The sequence below is a fragment of the Monodelphis domestica genome, chromosome 2 (genome assembly GCF_027887165.1).
Source record: "Monodelphis domestica isolate mMonDom1 chromosome 2, mMonDom1.pri, whole genome shotgun sequence".
NCBI classification, from domain to species: domain Eukaryota; kingdom Metazoa; phylum Chordata; class Mammalia; order Didelphimorphia; family Didelphidae; genus Monodelphis; species Monodelphis domestica.
Genome location: NC_077228.1, coordinates 208749971 through 208774635, shown reverse-complemented (window position 1 = coordinate 208774635; position 24665 = coordinate 208749971). Strand labels below are relative to the sequence as shown.

The 24665-nt window shown below is 37.2% G+C and overlaps 1 protein-coding gene across 12 annotated transcripts in view; it reads right to left on the bottom strand.

Annotated features, from left to right (window-relative positions):
* Positions 1 to 12829, bottom strand: part of TANC2 (tetratricopeptide repeat, ankyrin repeat and coiled-coil containing 2) — a 686196-nt gene extending 673367 nt beyond the window's left edge. For 4 of the 12 annotated variants that reach the window (XM_007482542.3, XM_007482544.3, XM_016430612.2 and 1 more), the window contains exon 1: positions 11963 to 12805. The gene's annotated coding sequence lies outside the window, so the exon portion shown is untranslated. Of the gene's footprint in view, positions 1 to 11962 lie in introns of all 12 variants that reach the window. The other 8 variants (XM_056817047.1, XM_056817049.1, XM_056817050.1 and 5 more) reach the window with 5 other exon arrangements.
* Positions 12830 to 24665: the final 11836 nt, after the last annotated feature.

Below are 24665 nucleotides of genomic sequence, written 5' to 3'. Positions count from 1 at the left end.
CTGCTAGGTTTATACCCCAAAGAAGTAATACGGAAAAAGACTTGTACAAAAAAGCCTCACTCCATGTGGTGACAAAAAATTGGCAAATGAGGGGATGCCCTACGATTGGGGAATGGCTGAACAAACTGTAGTATCTGTTGGTGATAGAATACTATTGTGTTCAAAGGAATAATGAACTGAAGGAATTCCATGTGAACTGGAAAGACCTCCAGGAATTGATGCAGAGTGAAAGGAGCAGACCCAGGAGAACCTTATACACAGAGACTGATACACTGTGGCACAATCAAATGTAATGGACTTCTCTACTAGCAGTAATGCAATAATTCAGGACAATTCTGAGGGACCTTTGAGAAAGAATGCTATCTACATCCAGAAAAACACCTGTGGGAGTAGAAACACAGAAGAAAAACAATTGCTTGATCACATGGGTAGATGGGACTATGACTAGGAACGTAGACTCTAAAAGATCACCCTAATGCAAATATTAATAATATGGAAATGGATCCTGATCAATGACACATGTAAAATCCAGTGGAACTGCTCATTGTCTCTGGGAGGGAGGAGAAAAGAGGGGAGGGAAAAAACATGAATCCTGAAACCACGGGAAAATATTCTAAATCAATTAATTAAATTTTTTCAAATAAAAAAGGAAAAACATAAACTACAGTACAATATAGAAACATAACTTTTACATGTACTAGGAAACAAAATAATTCATGTGACTTGTATTATTGTAATAGTTGCTTTACTGTGGTGTTCTGGACTGAACCCACAATATCTCTAAGGTATGCCATGCCTGTACCATTCAGTTTGGCAAAGTTGATAAAAAAGGAAAGTTAAGATGTTGGAGAGGTTTTGAGAAAATAGCAAATTAATGCATTGTTAGTAAAACTGTTAATTGGTCTGGGATTTTTGGAAAGCAATTCAATACTCTCAAATGTATTAAATTGTGTATGTCCTTTGAAAATAAAATAAAATAAAACATATCTTGGTATACGATATGAGGTCCACGTTGAATTTCTCCGGTGGGTCAATTTTCCAAGCAGTTTTTGTCAAATGGTGTTTATTCTTATTTTTTTATTTTTAATTTTATTATTACATATTTTTATTTAAAATACTTATATTTTTATTTTATTATATATATTATATATATTGCATACCTGTTTCACTGATCAACCTTTCTATTTATAACCAGTAGCAAATTGTTTTAATAATCTCTCCTTCATAGTATAGCTTGAAATCTAGCATTGTGAGGTCCCCTAATTCCCATTTATTTTTATTATTTATCTTAAGATTCTTCATATTTTTTTCCTTCCTGTGAATTTTATTACTTTTTCTAATGCCATAAAATAATCCTTTGGTAGTTTGATTGGTATGGTATTGAAAAAACAAATTAACTTAAGTGTAGGTAGTATTGTCATTTCAATTATACTGGTCCATCCTACCAATAAGCAATTCATGTTTTTTCCAATTATTTGGGTGTATATTTCCAAACACAACTGTTTATAGATGTATTTATATAGATTTTGTGCATAACCTGGAAGGTAAAGGTCCAAGTATTTAATATATATTCTGTAGTTATTTTCTTTTTTTTAATACCCTTACCTTCTGTCTTAGAATCAATACCAAGTATTCTTTCCAAGGTAGAAGAGCAATAGGGCTAGGCAATTGGGTTTAAGTGACTTGCCCATGGTTACACAGTTAAGAAGCATTTGAGGCCAGATTTAAATTCTATTTCTTCTTTAGTTATGGCTATTCCCTCCATTTCTTTTTCTTGTTTTATTCCTAGGGCCTGAATTTCTAGTACTATGTCAAACAGAAACAGTAGCAATGAACATCCTTGTTTCACCTCTAACTATTAGAAAGGATTCTAGTTTATTTCAATTACAAATAATGGTAGCTCTTAATTTTAAATATACACTATTAAACATTTTAATGAATCTAGGAGGATCTCTTACCTTGATATTTTTGTAAACAATTTTTTAAATTTTATTTAATTAATCAATTTAGAACATTATTCCTTGGTTACAAGAATCATATTCTTTCCCTCACCTCCCCCAAACCCTTCCGGTAGTTGATGCGCAATTCCACTAGGTTTTACATGTGTCCTTGATCAGAACCTATTTCCACGTTGTTATTGTTTGCACTAGGATGATCGTTTAGAGTTCACATCCCCAATCATATACCCCTTGACCCATGTAATCAAGCAGTTGTTTTTCTTCTGTGTTTCTACTCCCACACATTTTCCTCTGAATGTGGGTATCGTTCTCATACATCCTTCAGAACTGTCCTGGATCACTGCATTGCCACTAATGGAGATACATTTGATTGTATCACAGTGTATCTACAATGTTCTCCTGGAGGTCATTCCAGTTCACAGGGAATTCCTCCAGTTTATTATTCCTTTGAGCACAATAGTATTCCATCACCAAATACCACAATTTCTTCAGTCATTCTCCAATTGGAGGGCATCCCCTCATTTTCCATTTTTTTTGCCACCACAAAGAGCACAGCTCTGAATATTCTTTGTAAACAATTTATGACATTAGAATTAATTGTTCTTTGAATGTTTGATAGAATTCACTTGTGAATCCATCTAGGCCTGAAATTTTTAAATTTGTTAGTTCATTATGACTTGTTCAATTTCTTCCTCTGAAATTATGTTGCTTAAACTCTTCTGTTTTATGGCCTTGAAAATATTCACTTACTTCAGATAAGTTGTTGATTTTGTTGGCATATATTTGAGCAAAAAAGTTTCTTTTACTGCAGCTTTCTATTTCTTCTTCATTTCTTGTGAATACACTAGTTTTACATTTTTGAAACTAGTAAGTCATTTTCTTTTTTTCCAAAGTGCTTTTTTATTGTAATGCTGTCATGTAAATTGTTCTCCTGGTTCATTTGAGATATAGCCCTAGTAGTATGAAGCTAGGTCAAAAGTTTAGTAACTTTTAAAGTATTATAAATGTAGTTCCAAATAGTTTTCCAAATTACTACACTAATTCATAGCTCTATCAACATTACATCTGTATGCCTGTCTTCCCACAATCCCTCCAACATTTATTATTTTCCTCTTTTGTCCTCTTTCTCAGTCTGATAGATTTGAGGTGGAAGCTCAAGGATACTTTAGTTCACATTTCTCTAATCATTAGTGATTTGGAACATTTTTTTCATATGGTTATTGATAGGATTTCTTCCTTAGAAAACTGTTAACATCCTTTAACCATTTATCTACTGTGGAATGACTTTTTGTCTTATAAACTTGAAACAACTCTTTATCTATCTTGGATATGAGTCCATTAACAGAGAAACTTAACTACAAAATGTTTTCTTCCTGATACCTGTTTCCCTCTAATTTTAACTGCATTCAGTTTGTACAAAAATGTTTCAATTTTATATAATTGAAATTTTCTATTTTATTTTCTGAGAGAAAATCTTTTATTTATTCATGAACTCTTTCTTTTTCCACTAATTTGATTTATTGGGTTACTTTTTATGTCTAAGTTCTATATCCATTTGGCATTTTTTTGGTATACAATGGGAAATGATGGTCAATCAAATTTCTGCACGTCAGCCATTTCTTCATCCAAATTACTGGTAAAAAATGTTTATCAAAATAGAGTTAAGAATTCGGGGACTCTATTAAAGATCTCCTCCAGGTTGACATTAATTTTCATTGCCCTTTCTGCATGCAGTCTGAATCCTCCTAACTATACTATCATCCAACTCACTTTTCTCCAGCTTGTCCACAAGGACCTAATGAGAGATTTTGTCAAATATCTTGCTGAAATCCAGGTTTATTATATGCATTGTATTCCCTTGATCCCTGTTAAAAAAGGAAATGAAGTTAGTCTGATATGTTCTGGGCAAACTCATTCTAAGTTACACTAATCACCATTTACTTTTTAAAATTATATGTTCACAAGCTATCCTTTAAGCAATACAGTCTGGAATTCTGGTTAAGAACAAAATCAGGCACAATGATCTATAAATTGAAGAAACTATATTACCTTCCTGCCTGCCTTGGGTCATTCAGCAACAAGTGAGCAATTTAACTTCTTAATTGACTGATTAGTATTAATTTTTAAATGACTGATTTAATTTTTCTCATTCTTCTGAGAGAAGAAGAAAGGAGGAGAGAGGAGAGGAAGTTCAGGGAAGAGAAGAGAGAGGAGGAAGGGCCAGTTTAAGGGAAACACAATTACAAAAGCACCTGAAGGAAGGTTAAGGGCTTTAATAGAAAATGTAAAAGTAGAGAACAGCAAATCTGAGATAATGAAAATAAATGTTTTCCAAGTCATTATTTTACCTAAAATTGGCCTTATTAATTTTGGTCCCCTATGAAGATAAGCAAAAACTCTATCCAAAGGAATTTGCTACGTGCATACTTAGACATAGCTATTGAATTCTATGCCCATACAGCATGACAAGAAGTTTTGGGACTTAAAAAAGGACTTTTAGGGGATTGGCCACACTAATTTATAAGTCACTCCTCGGCCCACTAAATAATTTGTTCCTGTATTTATTCTCATCAATCTACTGCAATCCTCAGGTGGGTTTGGAAATTTCTTCATTAGTTACTAAATCATGACATCTTTCATTAAATAATCAATTAAGTTCAGATTCACCTATAATCATCTCTCTGACTTCTCCTTGTTTCTGGAAATGCAATTCCACTATTAGGTTAATTCAGAATATTCAAAACCTATTTTCAAGAATTCTGTTCTTAAAAAATTAAAAGTTAAAAGAGATCAATTAGAAAAAACACTTTTCCTTATCTTCTGTTTTATAACTTCTGTTAAATCATCTCTCAATGGTCACTTTCTCCAGTCCCACTCCTCACTGAATTCTCTTTATAATGTTTCTACATAAGTTAAAAAGTTCTCCCAACAAAGTTTTCCTTTACCTTAATCCAAGACACCAATCAAGTCTACTCCAGTTTCTTTCAAAATATCTCCATCAAATATCTTCTTTCTCTAGAATCATGGCTCACAGAACAGCATTTAAATTTGTCAACATGGAATCTAGGATTCCCAAACGTGTGTATCTTGTAGCTATCCTGCCTCTTAAAAAGATAAGTGTTTATGTATTCTATGTCGAAAATAATATCGAAGCTGAAGTAACATTTTGTTTGAATTAGTTTGATTTGTTTTGGGATTTGGGGGTTTTTTTGCAGGGGGGGTATAGCCTTTTTCTAATACAACCAATTTCAAACTAATTGCAATCTAAAGGAAATTTATTCTAAGAGAATTCGTTAATTCAACTATTTCTACAAATACTTTCAACATAATACTTCTTTGGAGGTCCTAAACTGTTCAATTTTTCACCTATTGCAACTTCAATACAATTTACACAGAATTCAAAAATATTCAAGATATCACCAGTATGAGTACTGCCTCCTCTGACAAAAAGCTTCCTTTACAATTGACTGCGACTTAAGAGCCAGTGATGATAAACCTCATATTTCAAGTTTGTAAGGAATATATATTTTCAAAACATATACATCTTCTTTACCCTTAAAATTTTCATTTTTAATTTCTTGAAATCTAGTAGCATTTGCTGCTGGAGATTCCGTTCAAACAAATAATTAATAAGTTGTTCCACACAATTATAAGGAAGTCTATATTTACCTTTATATAGTGCATTCCTTTCCAAGGAACTATAGTACTAAACTAGGCAGAATAAGCAGATATGGTAGTTGAGTCACATTCATTCTAAGAAAAAAAATACTAAAAATCAAACAAATTTCCAAAATAATTCACTAATTCAATTACTGTACCAAAAGAGGAGTGCTAGAAAATATATTTAATAGGGCCAAACATGGTAGTTTATTTTCAGTATAGTGGGGATGGGAAGGTCCCCTATTACATGGAAGGTGGAGCAAGAAGTCCCTATCATATAAATCTCTTAATATCGCCATCTTTATAAACTATAAGAAGAATAGCTAGTCCTCAAAAAAACATGATAGACTAAATTGAACAGATGAATGCCCTCAAGGTTTAAAAAAACCCACAAAGTTCATAAGTCCAAAATGTGAAAGAATTTTGAGATATTAGTTTACCTTTTCCAACGAATATCCTGTTTCTAGTCTCTGAAATAAAATGTGGATACCATAAGCAAAAGTATTCCTGCCAATCTCAAAAATGTGTATAATTGTAAAATAGCAGATAATTTCCCAATCCAAAGTACAGAATACAGTGATATTCAAGGGAAAAATATACATACACATATTATATATTTATTTAATCACTATCACCTTTGTCTAAGAGAAAGAAGGCCAGTAATCCAAGTGGTCAGAATGTATCTGTAGTAAATTACTTCACTGTCACTCATTCTCCCACTAAAGTAACCAGTCAGTGCAATCATTCCCAGGATCTATTTCTTCCTCAATCTGAATGTTGGGATAAATGTACCCTACATCAGGATTTCTTAAGCTAATATTGCCTTAGAACACTGTGGAGCTTCAAATTTATTAATGGAATACATATACACTGCTTCAGCAGGATCTAGAAATACAGAAAAAACTCATAAGGAAAAGGAGAGTCAGAGAAATTTTGAAGTAAAATAGAGAAAATAATGCCCTATTCCATACCCAAGAATACTTCCACCTAGTATTTTATGCATTTATAATTTAATACTTAGAAGAACAAATAAGAATCTGCAATTCTCAAGAAATCCTTCTTAATCTTGTTCCACGGAATAGTGGTTGGGAAGGAATGCATCACTGTCATAGTCATACATAATGAACATGAGAGAAGAGTCAGAGAACTGAAAAGGTAACCCATCCATAAAAGAGTCCAAGTGTTTTGTTTTGTTGTTCTACCTTTTCGCTGTTTTAGGTATGTTAGGGTTTGGGATGTTTTGAAGCTTTTTTTATTTTGAGGGGTGAGGGAAGAAGAGACAGAAAAGCAGTTGGCTCAAGTTGGTAAACATTTATTTATAATAATAAGGCAGCCAGGTAACATAGTGGATAGAGCCCTGAGTCTGGCATCAGGAAGACCTGAATTCAAATCTGGCCTCAGGCACTTACTAGCTATAGGACTCTGGACAACCCTCTTTGCCTCAGTTTCCTCATCTATAAAATAAACTGGAAAAGGAAATGGCAAACCACTCCAGAATCTTTACCAAGAAAACCCCAAATGGGTGGGTAACCACAGAGTCAGATACAACTGAACAACAACAAATTTATAGTAATAGAAATTTAAAATGTGGTTTCACCTTGCACTCATAAAATTGGCAAAGATGCCAAGACAAAAATGATAACTACTGCAGGAACTAAAGACAGGACTACTAATGTATGGTTGGTAGTGCCTTAAATGGATTTAACTACTCTAGAAAACAACACAAAATGATACATTTTTTAAAAGTCACTAAACTGTAAACTGCCTTTGACCTGTGATTCCACCATATATTCCAAATAAGTCAAAGACAGAGGAAAAGATGTATGTACAAAAATATTTATGGTAGCACTTTTTGTGGTAGAGAAATTTGGAAAAACTTGTATGAATGTATGCAGAGAAAAGAAAACATCATCAAGAAAACAATTTAGGATGACCACAATACTGAGAGGCATCATTACTCTTGACTGATGCATGGTCAATCTTGAACTGGCAGGATAGTATGATTCCTGCCTATTAGCAAAGAGGTGATGAAATACAATAGGGCATAGGTTGTTATTGGACTGTTTTACTTAACTATTTTTTTTTTACATGAAAGGATTCTATGACAGGGGGAGGGGATGTCACCAGGAAGTGACACTAATATAAGAAAGCATCAATAAATTTTTTTCAATAATAAAAGTTTGGAGTAGAAAAGTCACCTTGAACTAGATCTAAGTGAACTAGCCAGCATTATACACTATAGAAGGCACAATTCCTAAATACACTAAATTTACAAAACTTGCTGAGCTATATAAGTGCATGCCATAGTTAAGCTTTTCTTTTTTTTTTTAACCTTTACCTTCCATCTTAAAATCGATATTGTATATTGGTTACAAGGCAGAAGAGTAAAAAGGCCAAGAGAGTATTTGAGCTCAGGTCCTCCCAACTCTAGGCCTGGCTCTCAATCCACTGAGTCACCTAGCTACCCACCATGGTTATTTAGCCATCAATGACTAATATTTATTGAGTTCAGGTATTAATTAATATACACAAATACACAGAAAAACAATTAACAAAGCATTTATTAAGCTCTTTCTACAAGCAAAGAACTGTTCCAGACAATGAAAATAAAAAGACAAAAGTGAAATTGTCCTTAGCATTAAGGACCTTGCATATTACAGGGGGAGACAACATGTATATATGTAAAATAGATAAACACAAAGTTAATGGGGGGAGGAGACTCTGGCAGATGGGGGAAGATCAGAAAAGGCTTCCTAATCAAAGTGGTTCCTCCACTTAGTCTTTCAGGAAACAACAATTCTAAGAGGAGGATATAAGAAGAGAACGTAGTCCAAGCATGACAAACTGTCAGTCTATAGGCAGAAAGTCGAGGAAATAGTGTTTTATAGGAGTAACAGTAAAAAAGGCCATTTGGGGTAAGACCGCGATTATATGAAGGGAAAAAATGTGCAATAATGCTACAAAAGTAAGTTGAAGTCAGGTTACAAATAACTTGATTACAAAAAGCATCATTTATTACTTGATCCTACAGGTAACAGAAAGTCACTGGAGCTGACAAAGTAGCAAGTAAAAGATAACTCAATGTTAAAGAAAAGGACTTTGGCATGGGGGGGTGGGGGTGGGGGTAAAGAAATGAGGTCTTAATTGCGTCTTAAAAAAACAGGCATTTTTGGAAAAGGACCTTATCCAAAGTTAACAGTATGAGCAAACCTGGTAGCAAGACATGAGATTTACTAAGCAAGAGTAGTCAGCACACATAATACCCTTTAAACATGTACCAAATGAATATCATGAAAACTATTATTTGAAATTAGTTACTTGCAACGGCAGAAAAAAAATCAAAGATTAATCAAATCTTTCCTAAAGAAGCAAAGAATCGAAACTTTCCTAGGGAAATTTAGTACTTAACTCAAATTGGACTTTGTCAATAAGTAATCTTGGGACAAACCATTAAATATAACTTTTTAAATAACAAACTTCAATCTTATCTAATTCTTTTATTTTTAACAAAAATGTTCACTGAGGTCTACAATCAACTAGATGCTGCATTCCCCTACCCCACCCAAAAGCTGTCATATGCAATGAAGAAGACTGGAAGATGTCATCTTAAAGTCATCTTAAAGTAAACAGATCTGCCTAAGGTGGAGAAGTGCATATTAATACCTACTATGTGCAAGGCACTATGTTAGAGTTACTGTGTTAGGATACAAAGAAAAAAAATGATACAGCCCCTGCCTTCAAGGAGCTTACATTTTATTAGATGACCTCTGGAGCTAAAGAAAGTTTTAGAAGTCATCTAAATTATCATCTTCATTTTGAAACTAAAGTTGAGTGATTTGCCTGGGGTCATATAAAAAGTTGATATAAAGTTGATGTTCAACTACCACTTTGAGCTCTAAAATGCCCCTGAAAAACTATTTCTTTTAAAAAAAAATCTTTGCCCTAGCACTGCTGATTTCTTTCGATTCTCAATCCCAAAGATAAATAACCATAATACACACCTGAAATAAATTTCTACAAATAAATTGCTCTATGTATTTTTGTTTATATACTTCATATATTTAAGGTTTGTTTTACTGTTTCTTTGCCCAGTGATTAATATTTAAGTTATACTGATAATCCATAATTATAATTTAAGTGCTAAACTGGAAAACAATGAAAAACTATCAATCTAACTAAAATTTGATTCTTTTTACATATTAAAAACAAAGGCATACTTTTTTACTTCAGAATAATTCCACTTTAACAAAACCCTGCATCTGTGAAGTTTCTTTTGAAAGCTATTAATATGCATGCCCACTAAGGAAGGAAAATGACAGGAATTAGTGGTTCCAAAAGAGTGCAAAACATCTACTTATTCCCCTACCACAGGAATCTATTCCACTCCACTGGAGGGCGTAATAGCAAGGAAAGAATGGGGCAATGAGATACCTTTTTTTTTTTTTAAAGGAGAGCCAGAGGGTGGCAGCATTTGAGGCTACAGACAAATAAAACATCAAGTCAATTCATTCTCATCTGGCCGGCATCCTCAATTCCCTCTCAATACCCAGAAGGACTCCAAAGTGAAGGTGGTACCTCCTAAAATTCGGTTACCTGTTCAAAAATAATTCCCAGGAAAACCTAGTTTGATTTCTGAAGCCAGCTGATCCTTATTGGTGTCTGCACAAAATTTGTATCTGAATTACCCATGCAAAGTGGTATGAATTTTCAACTTAACTAGCACAATGCCATAACAATAACATTAACAAAAAATAATTATGTTTCTTGAAAATATCAGTTATATCAAATTATAAATCATTTCATTAATTTGATGTTAAAGCATGACATCATAATGAATGCATGTCATGCACACAAAGTACGTGCATAAGGAACATAGCTCTTTGAACTATCTTTTGTTACTTATAAAAGAAATGCTAGCTATGCTTAACAAGGTAGTTCTCTGGAAAATAGATGTATTTAATAAATTGTAGTTGCAATTATTGCATTTTTCCACTATAGAAAGTAATTTTAAATATAGATTTCAGCGTGACATCCTATTTTTACAACCACATTTTCAAAGATGATCTTCCACTTGTGAGAAGCTTCAAGAGCTTCACAACTCCTATCTTTGTACCTGTTTTGTTCTTTATTCCACATTTACTGTATCATTTTTTGTCTTTGTATTTCATCCTTACTCTGGAATCAAAAGCCAAGAATGAACACTGCACTACTAAATATCACACCTTGTCATTAACTAATAGTTTTCAGCTCCCATACCAAAAAGAAAAACTACAACCTAAATAAATATTCCTTTTATTCACCATGTTGCCTCATTTTCCTAATTCAAGATATTTTCACCTGTGTTTTCAAAGGGCGTAGGGGGAAAGAACCTATATAAAATATTTATCTTTTTCTTACTGATGTCAAGTGAAGTGACTCAAAAGGCTCCCTTTTTTCTTAGAGATGAGCAAGGAGGAAGATCAAAGACCAATAATAAATTTTCTTCGAATATCAGTATTATTAGTAGACCATTATACACTGTCCACACCTGGGACATAAGAAAAAAATACAGTCTTATGAGAGCTTCACACACCGAAGGAGAAAGAGGCCAAAATATTTAGGTAGCTCTTATCTTTTTTCCCCACGTCAAAAACACCCTTTCACGTGTGCATTTCCCCCCCCCAAAAAAAACAAGAGCTAGATTCCAATCCTGCTTTCTCTAGACTCCACAAGAAATATATCAGAACCTCTATCAAGGAGTCCTTTCCTCTCTTGTTGGTCTTTTATTCTACTCCCTTTCCCAAAGGAATTACCATCACTCTCCACGGTAGGTCTGTGAAGCATTTCACGCCCCACTGGCCAAACCCCTTAACCTGGCACCTTTCACAAATAATTTTCACAGATGATTTTTAGCTGCATTTCCGCGGCACCTTTTGTAGCTCGTTGTTTCCTGCACATCCTCTGCCACGTTTAGCAAGGGAGGTTCTTCGCATCGATTCTTGGGTGCACCACCCTAAGCTGGGGAAAAGGACTCGCTCATCTGATACCAAATTCCATGACACTACCGCCGCCGCCGGGGAAACTAAAGCCATTAACACTAACCCACTCCTATTCCCCCCACTACAACCACCATGAGGCCTCTGTCAGTGGGTGCCTGCCACCTAAGGTGCTCCCATTTCGCGCCTATCCGGCACCAGAGTCCCTTCGTGGTCCATCCCCCACCACCCCCTTCCAACAATTTGCCCCACGTCTCAGTCTCGCGGGGGGGAGGGGATGAGGGAGGAGGAAGATGATGAATCTTCACGAGCCCTAGGAACGGGGAGCAGTTCCTTTCCTTCCTTCCTCTCTCGCCCTTTCTCTCTTACCTGCTGCTTAGATGGGTGGCCTCACAGCAACCCGACGTCAACGCCCACCCCCACCCCAGTCCCAGTCCCAGTGGATCCGGGGAGGTGGGGGGTGGGGGGGTTGGAGGTCTTCTCCACTGGCAGTGGCGACTACCCTCCTCACTCGACCTCACTCGGAAGGCGCCTCCCTAAGTCTCGGTCTCGCCTCTCTCAGCGGTCCGGGTCTTCTTCTTGAGGAACAGTGCTGGGCCTCCCCCACGGGCCAAATCCAATCCGCTGTAATCTTATTCCTGTCACAGGAGCCGCGGGCGGCGGACACGGCGGCGGCAGCGGCGGCGGCGGCGGCGGCAAAGGCACCGCCTCCTCCTCCTCCTCCTCCTCCTCCTCCTCCTCCTCACTCCGCCTAGCTCCCGGGGATGAGGAGGGTCTCAGTCTCTCTCGCGCACTCGCGCTCGAGCCCGGGAATAAGGAGGGTCCCGCGCTCGCGCCCGTGGATAAGGAGGGTCTCGCGCTCGCGCACCTCTCCTCGCGCCTGCGGCCGCCCAGTTCCCCCTTCCAGAGTTGGGGGTGGAAAGGGGGGGAGATGGGGCGGGGCCGCTTTCGGAGGAGGTAAAGAAGCGGGAGGGAGCGAGAAAATGAGGTGAGATGGTAACCTCAGCCCTCCCGGTTCTCCTCTCCGTCGGCTGGGGCCACAGCAGCGGGCAAGGCGTGTGCGCGACACAGAGCCAGGCAGCTACAGCCACGGGCTTGGCTCCCTTCGCAGCGCCCACCGAAGAGCTGGGGGCGTCGCACCCCTAAGCTGGGGTGGGGTTGGGTGGGGCGAGGAGGGAAGCAAACCCCGCTGCTCCCAGGCCCTCCTACCGGGATCTGGAAAAGGCGGAGCGAACCAGGAAAGGAGAGCGCGTGCGTGGGGGCGCGTGCGCCCCCGCCCCGCAGTGTCCTATACTGTAAGAGGAGGGGCAGAGATAGGAGGAGGAGATGGGATTGGGGCCACCCTGCAAGCCCAAATCTTATCTATAGGAGTTCTCAGCATCTTAGGATCGTAGATTCACTCCTGGAAGGCACTGTATAGCCCTACAGTCTTCGTTTAAAGGATGGGAAAACTGAAGCATCTAGAGGTTGAGTGACTTGCCCAAGGTCACACAGTAAGTGTTGAGTTGTCTTCATGAGGCACATCCTTAGCCCTTACTAAATATTTATTCAATTGAAATGTCAAATGTTGAATCCAGGCCCCATGATTCCAAATACATTGTACAGTACTACCTAACTCCCTAGTTGAGATATCAGCAAACTAATCGGGAAGGGAACCTCTTGGGGCCTCATTGTGAGGTGAATGACACTGGTTGTTTGGCATGATATGAAATAATTGTAAAGGGCATTGCAAACCTGTAAATATTATATAAATGCTAGCAATTGTGTTATTACTAGATAAGAGATATAAAGATGCTCCTCCCATAATATTTCTTCTCCTGAAGTGCTAACTGCAGTCAGGGACCCCTACATTAGAAGCTTGCTTTGTATTCTTCCTGTTTCAAGTATCCTCCCACACAGGTCACCCTCCCCACATCCTCCAAAGGACAGTATTCCCTTGTCCCAGTCCCAGTAGTCTTCTAACACAAGGGTCTTCTCAGTCATTTCCACAGAGTCACTGTAATTGTCTGATGTGTTGCTCCGTAATTTCTATTCAATACTGCAATGCTGTCCTTGCCTGGAATTTTTAAACTTACTTGTAGTTTAGATAATAATAGGGGTATCTCAAGGGTTCATCGATCAACATAATCAAAGATTGAAGTTCTTTCCTACAGAGTTCCCAGTTCTGACAAATGAAATGACAGACCAAAGAATTAATCTTGATGAGTATTATCTTTGTCCTGGATCAGCCCTGATCAGATTCAGGAGTGGAACAAAATGAGACACTTAGACCATCTAACAATAAGCAAAAGCAAATTTACTTAACAATAGCATGGAAAGAACATTCATCAAGGAGGAAGCATTATCAAGGAGGAAGCATTAATTTGGTTGGGCTCTAATCCTCTGTGCCTTTGCCCTAGTGGTACATGAGGTTGGAAACATGTGTTAAATCTAGTTTGTCCCAGCTCCTCATCTGTTGGGCTTCAGTACTTGGGTAACCAGAAAGCTTTGTTAATTTGTTGTCTCCTGGACCAAGTTTCAAGAATAATTTCTTACATAGTAGAGACCTTAGTAAATGTTGTTCCTACTGGACTTTCCTTTATCTACATTGACTATAACTATATAAAAGGGAACAGCTGAACAAATTGTGACATATGATGGTGATAGATTACTGTTGTGCTGTAAGAAATGATGAACAGGATGACCTCAGAAAAAACTGGAAAGACCTACATGATATGATGCAGAGTGAAATAGGCAGAACCAGAAGAACCTCTTACACAGTAAAAGCAATGTTGTATGATGATTTACAGTGAAAGTCTTGGTTAGCTACTTTCAACAATACAAAGATCCAGGACAATTCTGAAGAACTTAAGACAAGAATGCTATCCACCTCTAGAGAAAGAACTGTTGGAGTTTGAATGCAGATCAATTTCTCAATTTAGTTTATATGGGGTTTTATTTTATGATTATTCTCTTAAAACAATCAACAATACGGAATACAAATCAAATTGCTTACCACCTCTGGGAAGCAGGGAAAGGAGGTGAGGAGACAAATTGAATCTTATAACCTCAGAAAATGTATGTGGAAAATTACCACTACATGTAAAAGGTAAAATATAATATATTCTTAAAACTACATGAAAACAAATTATTACTCTAAAACAGTTGTCATTCCCACAGCAAAAATATCTGCTTATGGTAGAAGAAGGGGATAAAAGCCCCCAGATGACAGAAAGAAGGTAAAACTACTCAATTACTATTTTAGGTAAAACTACTCAATTACTATTTTACATCTCTTTCTATACCGAAGTGAACTTCAAACTATGAAATATAGAACAAAAAAAATGGAATTTGAACAAAACCTAAACTAACTTGGAAGATGGTAATTATTCTCATTTAGTAAAAATCACTGTGCCTGGATGAGCTGCCTCCCAGGATACACACAGGTGTGACTGTTGGACTGCTTTTAATGATCTTAATAAAAGTATGGATAAAAATTAACATTTCAACTGAATGACAGTCTACTTAAATTCATTTGTAATTGATTTAATAACTGGACCCAGAATAGTGATTCATGGATTGATGTCAACATTAAAGAAGATCTCTAGTATAATGGCTTCTTTTTTCAATCATACACCCCCTTGCAGTTAAAAAAATGTGCATATATTTCCAATATACATTTGTTTATTTCTAAGATGTGTGCTACCCATAGAAGGTGTATATATCCATATAGGATGATTAAACATATAAATATGCAGCAAAAAGAGGTATGAAGAGATAACTCGAGGACCTTGACCATCCCTCTCCAAGAGAGATGATGATTCCTACCTTTAAGATAACAGGAGAAAGGATCACAAAGCTGCCTACTCTATTCTCTTTTGAAAGAGAGAAAAACAACAGATTAGAATTATGTCTGCTATCCCTAAATGTTACTAGTCTAGGAACTTGATTTTTAGGTTCAAAAGTTGCAAACTTTCCTGATAGCTATTCCTTAATGGGGAAGGATGCTCCAAGTTTACTTATACCCACTGGCTTCCTTCCAAATTTGAGTTACACACAAGATCAACACAAATAATGCATAGGTAGTAAGCCCATTTATCCAAACAAATAGCAAAAATCAGAGATCTTAAACAAAATAGAATATATTATAAAATACATGAGAATAAACTCTTTAGATGGAAGTGGGATGAAATCTCACTTCAACCAAGAAAGAGTCTCTCTCAAAGGGAAATTCCCTGAAGTCTCTAGGGAAGCAAGCTAGAAACCACTTGGCCTGCATGTCTGCTTTGTCTTCTCTTGAAGCAGAAATGAAGATTATCTCTCCAAAGCACTCCCAACAATTTTATCCCTCAGATAGGGATGCACATCTGTTCTCTCTACCTATCCTGAAACATGTTCTTCAGGCAGCATGCAGCATAGGCTTGCCCAGAGGTAAACATCTAGTTAAGTGTCTGAGGCTAGATTTGACCTCAGGTCTTCCTGAGTCCACGTCTGGCTCTCTATCCATTATGCCACCTAGCTGCCCCTCTGTATTCATGTACTATTATTTTAAATGCTTTTATTTTATTTATTAATGATATGAAAATCCTTTTGTTGTAGATAAATAATACTAAAACTTTCATTGAAAGTTAAATGATTAAATGTTGCATTATTTTTTGAAAACTTTAATAGTACATGATACAGTGATCCAAAAGTGAGTCAGACAACTAGCTTTTAAGTGCTGACTATGTGTCAGGCACTGTTCTATACAAAGAAAGACCAAAACAAAACTGTCCTTGTTCTCAAAGAACTCACAGTTTAATAGGAGAGACAAAATAGAAAGCACTATGAACAAACAAGATAAATACAAGAGAGTTCAGGTTGTTTTTCTTGAAATGCTAGATGCAAATTTCTACCTTCCCTGATGTCAATCAGCTGTGTTACTAGCTGTTGGGAAAATATCACAATTTAAATATTTTTAATAAATAGTTCCAAAACCCATAGAAGTCTCTAGATAGGTTTTAAACATGTTTAAAAATATGTTTCTAAGTTATTAAGTACATATGTATGTATGAGAATTTTTATAAGTGTAATACTTCCATCATTTTCAGTTACAGAAACCTAGTTTTTAAATGCCTTGCTAATCATGATGGCTTCATACTATCATTAACTAATATCTCAGCACACAATGTGCCCTTAAAGTAAGGTTTATCATTACCAATACTGGATATAAACCCATAATTGAAACAATCTTATTTATTATTTGGAATTGGGGGTGATGATTTATTGTCATATTTCACTAGATCATCATTGTCTTTACCTCATAAGGGGGCTAATGAAGGACTTGTAACCAGAATGTTAGCTTTGCCATTTTTAATTTTTTTTGTTTATATTCTCACTGTTAGTATTTCAGGGAACTTTTTAATCCACTTGCCCATTTTGTGAGGATCAGTTTAGTTAAAATTAGGTCACATAATCTAGTAATCTAGGTAACATAATCCACTTCATCAAACACAAGTAACAGTGATAAATGTCAATATTCAGGATGAATGAGGGCACTACTATCAGTCCCTCTGAGTTGCAGAACTCCTCCTCTTCCCTTAAGATACTTTATACACTACACATGACTAGTGACCATTTGATAAATTAACCAAATGAGTCAGTGCCAGGACACCAGTATCAATCTGTATATCAAATATTTGAAACCCAACAAGAAAATATGTATTATATACCTATGTGCCAAGCACTCCATAAAGCATTAGGTATAAAAATAAGGAAGGGAGAAGCACATTTTAATTTTTCTCATTTTCTTAAATAAATAGAAGTATTACTATTATATGTGTTATATATTTCATATATTAAAATAAATTTAAAAGTATTAATATTTTCTTCTTGCTTCCTCTATTTTACATTTCCCTAATTGCAAACATCCCATTTGGAGACTATTGCCATAATGGAGTGTTACAGGATTCTGTTCCTGACCCTGTTCTCTTCAACATGTTTATTAGTGACTAGGAGGCCTAGATAGAATGCTTATAAAATTTGCAGATGACACAAAACTGTGAGAGGGATAAGCTAGCATGTTGGATCATAAAATCAAGATCCAACAGGCTGGAATGATAGGCCAGCTATAATAAGGTAAAATTTATTAAGATTAATATAATATACTACACTTGAGTTCAAAAAAAAATCAACTACACAAGTACATAGTCAATGGATCAGTCAATCAACTAACATTTAATAAATGTCCACTTTGTGCCACAGAGGCAGCTAAATGTCGTGGTAAATTGGAGCACTGAACCTGGAGTCAAAAAGATCTGAATTCAAATCCAATCTCAGACACTTAATAGCTGTATGACCCTTGGGCAAGTCACACATCTGTTTGCCCCAGTTTCCTCAACTTTAAAATGTGGGTATTTTTTTAAATGTACCTCTCAGGCTTGTTGTGAGAATCAAATGAGATAACATTTATAAAGCACTTAGCATAGTGCCTGGCACACAGCAGATGTTTAATAAATGCCCATTTCCATTCCTTTTCCTTACTAAAGCCCAAACCTGTATTTGTTCTTTTGATCCTATCTTCTGTGATCTCTTCTAAGAAGAGTTGTTCCTTTAATCATATTCTTTCCTCTAAACTTAGGCTCTCCTTAGGCTCTCCCTCTCTTCTCTCTCCTCTGTTGCCCACAAACACGTTCAGATATGATGCCACTCATCCTTTAAGAAAAAGTCTTCACACAATACTACTATCTCTTAAAGATATTGCCCTATAACAACTCTCTTCTATTTCACAATCAAACTCCTTTAAAAAAAAGTCATCAACCTTAAATGCCTCCCCCACCTTTCCTGACTCTCAGGCCTTTGCAATCTGACTTTCAATTTCACCATTCAAATGAAACTGTTCTCTTTTAATTGTGTAATCCAATGTTTTTTTCCTCAGGCCTCATGATTCTTGACCTTCAGTATTTGACACTTTTTTTAAAATTTCAAACATTGTTCCTTGGTTACAAAAATCATTTTATTTCCCTCCCTCCCCTCTCCCACCCTTCCCATAGCCGATGCGCAACTTGACTGGGTATCTCCTGTGTTCTAGATCAGAACCTCTTTCAATGTTGTTGGTATTTGCAGTAGGATGTTCATTTGGAGTCTATTTCCCCGTTCACACCCCCTTCTACCTATGTCATTAAGCAGTAGTTTTTCTTTAGTGTTTTTACTCCCACAGTTTTCCCTCTGAATGTGGATAGTGGTTCAGGATCACTGTTCAGGATCACTGCATTGCCACTAATGGAGAAGTCCATTACATTCGATTGTACCACAGTGTACCAGTCTCTGTGTACAATGTTCTCCTGGCTCTGCTCCTCTCACTCTGCATCACTAGTATTTGACACCCTTGACCATTTCTTCTTCTTGGATACTCTGACCTCCCTGGGTTTTCAAGATACTTCTTTCTCCTAGTTTTCCTCCTGTCTTATCTTTTCTTTGATTAATTTGCGGGATAGACAATCTTCCATGTCCCAACCTCTGCCTATGAGTGTTGCCCAAGCCTCTCTCCTGGGTCTTTTCTCCTTTCACATTCTCTGTCATCTCCTCAGATCCCACAAGTTCAATTACCCCTATGAACCTTGATAGGGGAGGGGGGAGGCTTGTCCCTCAGGAGGGTCCATGCTTACTTGCTCTGGGGTATCTTTAACATCAATCAATAGAGAAGACATCCCCTCAAGCTATCAGAGTTGACCCATTTCTTGGGAAACCCTTTTTCAAAGACAGCCTCTCAGCCGGGGGTATCTCTCTCCTTTTACCTCACCAGCATCTATATTCCCTCTATCCCTTCAACTCCTCCATTCCCTGTTACAAAACCTTCCTCATCCCCTATACTTCTTCAATCCTCAGCAATTCCTTTAACAATTACAATGCCTGGCCCTGGCTGCTCCTCTGTCTTAGAGTGGATAGCAAGACAGAAGATATCAGTTTTTTTTAATATATATCTTTATAAAAGACAAGTCTAATCATGTCATGGGGCAGCTAAATGCCAAAGTGGATAGAGTGCTGGGTTTGGAATCAGGAGGACCTGAGTTCAAATTTGACCTCAGCCGTGAAGCATCAAACACAACTGAAATGACAGAACAACCACAGCAACAATGAATCATAATATTCCTCTAGATAGGAATATTCAATGGCTCACTGCTGCCAAATACAAACTCTTCGCCCTAGCATCTAAAGTCCTCTACTACCTGATCCCAGCTCATTTTTATGGAATTTTTATATATCACTACTTTCCAGTTGTTAAAAAATTGAATGGCTGTCTTGAGAGGTAATGACTTCCCCATTACAGTACCTGTAGGTCCACCTGTATGGCTTGAAAGCAAGCCCTCCACCATTCTGGTTTGCCTTCTTTGAATGCTCTTCATTATACACATGGAAAATGTGGCATCCAGCACCAAACATATGCAATCTGCTCAGAGCAAAACCCAGCAGGACAATCATCCTTTCCCTAGCCCTGGACAAAACTCCTAATCTTACAATGGTACTGAGCAGTCACATTGGGCATGCCAGTAGCAAAGTTAGCATTTAGCTAAAAATCTGTGTAGCACTTTAAAATTTGCAAAGCAGCTTTCATATACTATCTCACGTTATCCTCACAAAAAGTCCTGGAAAGTAAGGTGTTATTATTATCCACATTTTACTGATGAAGAAACTGAGGCAAAAACAGGTTAAGTGACTTGCCTAGGACCACACAGCTAGTAAGCTGGATTTTAATTTAGGTCTTCCTGATGCCAGCTCCAGTTATGCTATTTCTCAAGGGATTGTAGGATTTATACCTGGCAAAGGAGGTCTGAGATCATCTAGTCCAACCCCTTCTGATGTTACAAGAGGAAATTGAGGTGGGGGCTGAGTAGACTGAAAGCCAGACCTAGAGACAGGAAGTCCTGGGTTCAAATGTGACCTCAGACATACTTACTAAGTACTTCCCCCATAGCAACACTGGGGAAGTTCTCTGCTGAGTAGAACAAACATTTCTCCCTTGTCTTTCTACAACCCATTTCTTCAATGACATTGCAGCCTTTTCCCTCCCATCCCACTGGATTTTTTTGCTTTGCTTCTTTCTCAGTCACCCACTTGCTGCTGTATAAGAATGACCTTTGCAACAGCCCGTTTCCTTTCCATTTGCTGGGAAATACTCATGATAACTGCCATTTAAATAGTGTTTCAAAGTTTTCCACGTGCTCCAAGAGCCTCCTTGTGAATGAGACCCTACATGTATTGTTTTGTTGTTATTCTGTTGTGTCTGACTCTCCATGACCCTGTTTGAGTTTTCTGGCAAAGGTACTGGAGTGGTTTGCCATTTCCTTCTCCAGCACATTTTACAGAAGAGGAAACTGAGGCAGACCGGGTTGATTGATTTGCCAGTGTTACAAGTATCTGAGTATCTGATTCCAGTTATAAGTATCTGAGGCCCGATTCAGACTCATGAAGATGACCCTTCCAGACTGTAGGTCCAGCACTTTATTCACTGTGCCATCTCCAGTGCCCCAAATAGGTATTATTAGCCCTATATTATTTCCAAATGAGGAAACAGAGGCTTTGAGAGGCTGAGCAACTTGTTCATAGTAATAGAATATGCAAGCACTGAAGGCAGAACTTGAACCCATGACTCTTTTGACTCCTAAGTCCAGCATTCTCTAATTCTGCCACATTTTTGTCATGCCTTCTAACTTAAAGGCCAATAAAACTCTTTCCACACTGCATTCTGTGTCAGATTCACTCCTGGTCTGTGTTCTTGAGCACCAGAGTACTGTTCTTAGATTGATTCAGCCTGTCAGCACATCAACATGAGGATGGCTATATTTGGCTGGGTGAGAAGCAGGAAAGAGCAAAGCAAATTACGTTCATGACAAGGTGGTCCTACGACGCATATGGTGGCAGAGGAATGTGATTATTGAGAGGAAATGGAGAGGTGAAGGGCTATTTATTCTTCACAAGAAGGTGTTACTGAGTTCGTGTGAGTGAACATGGCATGGCAGATATATTAGACTTGGAATTAGGAAGATCAGGGGCCACATTCTGCTGCTGACACATACTAGCTGTATGAACCTGGGCCTCAGTTTCTGCAGCTGTAAAATGGAGATGATTATTCCTGTACTACCTATCTCACAATTTTGTTATGATGTTCAAATGAGGGAATGTATACAAATACTTTGTAAACTTTAAAGTATTATATAAGGGGAAGCTAAGTGGCCTGATGGATTGAGAGTCAAGAGGACCTGGGTTCAAATCTAGCCTCAGATACTTCCCAGCTGTGTGATCCTGGGCAAGTCACTTAACCCTCTTTGCCTAATCTTTACCAATCCTCTGCCTTAGTATAAATTCTAAGGCAGAAGATAAGTTATTTTTTTAAGTATCTAAATGTCAGTTATTATTGTATCTGTGGTTATGGCAACCAGATAGGTCAATGGCTAGGGTGCTGGACTTGGAGTCAGGAATATCAACAACAATATCTAGCATTTATATAGCATTTTAAGGTTTATATAGCACTTTATAAATATTATCTCATTTTTATCCTTACAACAATCCTATGCAGTAGGTACTATTATTGTCCCCATATCACAGATGAGGAAACTCAGGCAGGCAGAAGTAAAATGATTTGCCCAGGATCAAAGAGCTATTAAATGTCTAAGTGAGATTTGAACTCAAGTCTTACTGACTGCAGTTCCAATGCTCTTTCAAATATACCACCTAGTCTCCTCTGCCAAGAGGAAGTCCTGAATTCAAATCCTGATTTAGTTGACTGTTGGCTATATGACCCTTGGCAAATCATTTAATCTGCCTACGCCTCAATTTTCTCATTTGTAAAATGGGAATAATAATAGCACTTTTTCATAGAGTTGTGAGGATAAAACGAGATAACACATGTAAAGTATTTTACAAACTTTAGAAGTCACTGCAAATACTATCTTTTTTTTGTTGTTATTGCTAGCTATTATTATCTAGAAAATTAAAAGAAAATACTTGTTGTAAAGGTTCCTCTAGTATATAAGCAGGTGGGTAAGGAAGAAAAATCAGCAAAATCACTGGCAGAGTAAAGGCTACCTGTGAGATCATTGAAGAATGATATTTTTGTTATTAGATCTTATAATAATAATGTGTTTGTTGTTGTTCAGTCATTTCAATCATATCCAACTCTCCCTGACCCCATTTGGTTTTTTTTGGAAAAGATACAATAATGGTTTTCCAGTTCATTTTATAGATGATGTAACTGAGGCAAACAGCATTAAGTGATTTGCCCAGAGTGATATAGCTAGTAAGTATCTGAGGCAGGATTTGAACTCATGATGATGAGTCTTCCTGACCAGCACTCTATCCAGTATAATACCTAGCTGCCCTGTAATAATAATAGCTATTATGTGTATAACATTTTAAAGGTTTGCAAAGCAACTTACATAAATCAGCTCATTTGATCTTCAAGAACTCTATGAAATAGATGGTTCTGTTATCCCATTTTACAGAGGAGGAAACTGAGACTGAGAGGTTAAGAGACTTGTCCAGGGTCACAAAGCCAGTAAGTGCCTAAATTAGGATTTTTATCTTCCCGAATCCAAGTCCATGCTCTTGTCTACTGTACCACGTAGCTGTCTCAGAGATGACACAAATCACTTAGGCAATTCCTTAATCTCACAGATGAGGAAACCAAAGCCCAGAGAGGAGAATTAATTTTTCCAAAGTCACAGACACACAAAAAAAGCAGAGGCAGAATTTAAGGCCTTGTTCTTTGACTCCAAATCCAGTACAATTTCCAATACACAAAACTGTAGCCTAAGGAAGGTATATTTGGGATGAGGGTCCTAACCAGGCATAAGAGTGGTTAATTTGAATTGAAAAAAAAAAAACCTAACCCAACCTTGTCAAATGACTGACCTTGAATAATTTTTGTTGTTGTTGTTCAGTTGTTTTCACTGGTGTCTGACTCTTCCCAACCCTATTTGGGGGTTTTCTTGGCAAAGATTCTGGAATGGTTTGTCATTTCTTTTTCCAGATCAATTTACAGATGAGGAAACTGAGGCAAGCAGGGTTAAGTGACTTGCCCAGGATTTTACAGCTAGAGGCTGGATTTGAACTTAGATCTTCCTGACTCCAGACCCAGCCTCCCATCCTGTGCTACCTAGTTGCCCTTGGATAGTTTAACTTGTTGATGTTTGAATTGTTGGTGTGAATGTATCTTCCTGTGGTATGAGAAGTCCCCCACACACACACACACAATTGTTAGAATGTTATGTACTGGAAGCAAAAGTCATTTCCCCAAATGCCAATATACATTGCATTTCAAAAGTAATTCATTTTGTAATGTACTTTACCCATTACAATCCAATGGCTAAAGTTACTGCAAATAATAGCCTTGAAAATGTGAATCATTCTTGAATCAGCTGAAGGATCTGTCAGAGTGGTTGACTGAAAATTATTTCTGTTCAACTGTGGGAAAAGAATTCTCAGTATATATTCCTCAACATTCTCTACCACCTGACCTCTCCAATTTCATCTCTTGATATTCCTCAAGAAAGCTTCTTTTTTAGCAAAGTCAATCTACTAACAGTCACACATAATTGGTTTACTCTATTCCACTTCCATGCTTTGTTCATACCATACCATTCTTTCTTACCTGGACAGTTTCCATCAATAACTCCCCAAACCACTCCATTTCCATCACCTCTTTCAAGGTAAAGAAATGGAAACTAAAGGGATGTACCTCAGTTGGGGAATGGCTGAACAAATTGTAGCATATGATGGTGATGGAATACTATTGTGCTATAAGGAGTGATGAACACGATGATTTCAGAAAGAGCTGCAAAGACTGACATGAACTGATGCAGAGTGAAATAAGCAGAACCAGAACACTGTACACAGTAACAGCAATACAGTGGAATGATCAACTGTAAAAGACTTAGCTATTATTGGCAATACGATGATCCAGGACAATTATGAGGGACTTAGGACAAAGGATGCTATCCATTTCCAGGGAAACAATTGTTGGAGTCAGAATGCAGATGAAAGCATATGATTTTTCAATTGCTTATTTGAGTTTATTTTGGGGGGTTTGGGATTTATAAGATTATTCAATTACTAA